A 3,749-nucleotide genomic window follows, 5' to 3' on the forward strand; every position below is an offset into this window, starting at 1 on the left:
CCTGAATGGTTACATCATCTGATTCAGCCAGGATGGCCTGGTACTTTAAAAATCTGGAAGGCGACAACTAATGGTTGCCTTTCTGTTCCAGCACAGCTGACACAGTGTGGGATACTAACACAGTCACCTTTTGGCCTAGCGTAAACTTCCTGGCCTCTTCTATGTTAATTATTACTGCGGCCACTGCCCTCAGACAGCCTGGCCATCCTTTACTTACTTCATCCAATCGCTTGGAGAAGTAGGCCACAGCTCTCTTGTGTGGTCTCAACTGCTGTGCCAGTACTCCTAGGGCCATCCCTTGCCGCTCATGGGAAAATAGCCAGAATGGTTTTGACACATCTGGGAGACCTAAGGCTGGTGCTCTCATCAGCTCCCGCTTCAGCCTCTTAAAGGCCCCTTCCGCCTCGGGAGTCCAAACTAGGACATTCTTGGTTTCTTTTAGCAAATCATACAATGGTTTAGCGAGTATCCTATACTGGTAGATCTATAGCCGACACCAACCTGTCATCCCCAGAAAGGCGCGCAGGTCTCTCACCGTCTCTGGTTTGGGCATCTGGCAGATGGCCTCTTTCTTGGCTGCTCCCAGGGATCGCTGTCCTCTGGAGATTTCGTATCCCAAGTACACCACTTCCTTTTGCACCAGTTGTGCTTTCTGTTGAGAGACTCGATATCCACTTAAACCCAGGAAATTCAACAAGGAAATAGTCCATTCAATGCATTCTTCCTCCGTCACTGTCGCTATTAGGAGGTCGTCTACGTACTGCAGGAGAGCGCCATCTCCCGGCGGCCCTTCCCATTGTTCTAATTCTTTGGCTAACTGATTCCCAAAGATCGTGGGCGAGTTAGACTAGCCTTGGGGCAACCGTGTCCAGGTAAGTTGGGTCTTTCTCCCCCTATCTACTGATTCTCACTCAAAGGCAAAAATCCTTTGACTCTCGGGGGCTAAGGGAAGGCAGAAGAATGCGTCTTTCAAATCTAATACGGTGAACCAGGCCAGGCTATCCTTTAGCCTAGTTAAAAGCGTATATGGATTAGCAACCACCGGGTGTAATGTCTTGGTTATTTCGTTTACTGCCCTCAGATCTTGAACGAGCTTATACGTTCCATTAGGTTTCTTTACTGGCAAGATCGGTGTATTAAAGTCCGATTCACATTCTACCAATAACCTTAGTTCTAAAAACCTTTTGATTATGGGCTCAATTCTCTTTCTGTCTTCTATCCTCAGAGGGTATTGTTTTCTTACCACCGGTCTTGCCCCGACCTTAAGTTCGACAACAATCGGTGTCGCTCGTTTTGATTTTCCAGGTATATCTGTAGCTCATACTAATGGATAAGTCTTGCTCAGGATTTGCTCGAAATTGTGGTTCTCAGGTTTGGGTTCCACACAACTGATTGTTAGGCTTAGGGCTGTAATCAGTTGTTCATCGTTTACTTGAAATTCCAATTTGTCCTTGTTGAACTTTATTATGACTCCCAGGTTTTCCAATAGGTCTCTTCCTAATAAGGGCTTTGGCGAATTTGGTAAATACAGGAACTGATGTATTCCCATTTGTTTCCCAATTTTGTATTTAATGGGTTTCAAAAAGTAAGCTTTTTCTGGTTGGCCTGTTGCTCCCACAACTTGTACAAATTCATCACTTTTAGGTACCAATTCCTGATTTAAAACCGAAAAAGTTGCTCTCGTATCAATTAAAAATCGCAATTCCTTTTTACCTTCTCCTAGCTCTATTTTAACCAGTGGGTCTGCTAGGGTACGGCCCACCGGTCCCCGTCATTCACTATCTTGATGTGTGGTGGTGGTAGTGGCCATAAATCTTTCCCTCAGTTGGGGACATTCTCGCCTCCAGTGCCCCATCTGTAGGCAGTGCGCACATTGATTTGGCCCTACCCTAGTGGGGTGGGGCTGGAGTCTCCCTCCCCTTCCCATTGGGTTGCCTCTACCCCTTCCTCGAGTTCCAGGTTCTGGGTAACCTGTCTTTTGAGCTGCCACTGCTACAGCCACCACTCGGGCTATCTTCTTGTCTTCCTTTTTCTTCTCTTCTGCTTCTCTATTATTATATACCTTCCATGCCTCATTTAGCAGTGTCTCTAGGTTTTTGTTTGCTGGGTGCTCAAGCTTTTGTAACTTCTTCTTGATGTCTGGGTTACTCTGTCCCATCATTAACCCTAGCAGGTGCTGTTTCTCTTCTTCTGTTGCCGGGTCTAGGGGTGTGTATTGTCTCATTGCCGCCCTGAGTCTGTCCAAGAACTCCGATGGGGTCTCATCCTTTCCCTGCCTGATGTTATATAGCACTGACTAGTTGATAGCTTTAGGGATTGCATTACGCAAGCCCATCGCTATCAGTTTCTTATACTGCACCAACCGTTGATAATGATCTGCGTTACCTGGGTCCCATTCTGGTTTACTGCTGGGAAAATTATCTTCTATTCTCCCTGGTAACACTTGAGCATGTTGTCTCCCTGTTTCCAACACAAGCCCCCTTTCTGTATCTGTCAGCTCCGACAGCATCACTTCTATATCCTCCCAATCAATATCTAAATTCTTCGCCATTAATTCAAATCTCTTTGCTACTCCCTCCGGATTTCTCTTAAAATTTTTTGCTTCATCTCTCTAATTGTTCAAATCACTTGTCGAGAACGGCACCTTTACTCTAGTCTTTTCCCCTACCATTGGCATAATTTGTCGGAGAGGAGCTATCGTATGGTTCCCCTCCTCTCTTTGCTTTGTTTCCTCCCGTGCCACAGATCTGGTATAATGCGAGTGACTGGTCCTTGCCCCGGGGTTCTCTTCCTGTGCCTCTATGTCTAGTTCTTCATTTTCACCTCCTATCTCTATTACACAGTCCGTCCGACTCTCGTCCTGGGTCTGTCGTCCCCCTAATATCTGTCGACCCTTATCTTGCCCCGGGCTACTACCCCTCTCATCCTCTGCTGCTTTCCTATCTCTTTTATCTTTTATCTGTATTATTATACTCAATCTCTGCGAGTTGTTCTCTGTCTCCTTTTCGCATGTCACATTACCACTCCCCTTATATTTTAATTCAGGGATGTCGCCCCCCCATGAGTCGCTCTTGTCCCCAGCCTTTGGTGTGCTGGTTTCTATTCTGCAAACACCAGTCCTTGGTGTGTTAGTTTCCATTCTACAGTCACTCCCATTTCTGGATGTGTTACTATCCCCGTATGGACTAAGCTTGGGCGGGCTGCGTGTCTCCCCCCGGCTCTCTTCTCTCAATGGACTGCCTTCTTCCCTTTCGAGCTCCAGTCTGGGTGGGCTGTCAACATAGCTCCCCGACCCCTGTGGGCTACCTAGTTCCTGAGGGCTGCCCTTTCCCTCGCTAATCCCCGATTTTGATGGGCTACCCTCCTCCCAGCCGTTGTCTAGTTTCTGAGGACTGCATCTAGACTTAGATTTCCACCACTGCTCCAATTCCTTTAATGGGCTAGGATCCCCTTGTTCTTCTTTTGGTCCGGGAAGGGGTCTTTCTCGCCCTGGAGCGAATGGATGGTATTCCCACAAGCTTATTTCGCTCTCCTTTCCACTATCCTTCCTTGTTAACTTGAGACACTGCTGTCCAATACTGCATGCATCACAGCAACGGTCCTTTGACTTCGGACCTTTCTTATCTCTTTCCAAAGCCAATACTAGGGGCTCTTGAGGGGCTACATTAATTCCACATCCCTTTTGCCACTCAGGTTTATTCCTTAGGGTGAAAAACATGTCTGCGTATATTACCTCATCCCATTTATTG

This window comes from Melozone crissalis, unplaced genomic scaffold (genome assembly GCF_028551555.1).
Source record: "Melozone crissalis strain CALT ecotype California unplaced genomic scaffold, PUWL_Pcris_2 ptg000272l_1, whole genome shotgun sequence".
NCBI lineage: Eukaryota > Metazoa > Chordata > Aves > Passeriformes > Passerellidae > Melozone > Melozone crissalis.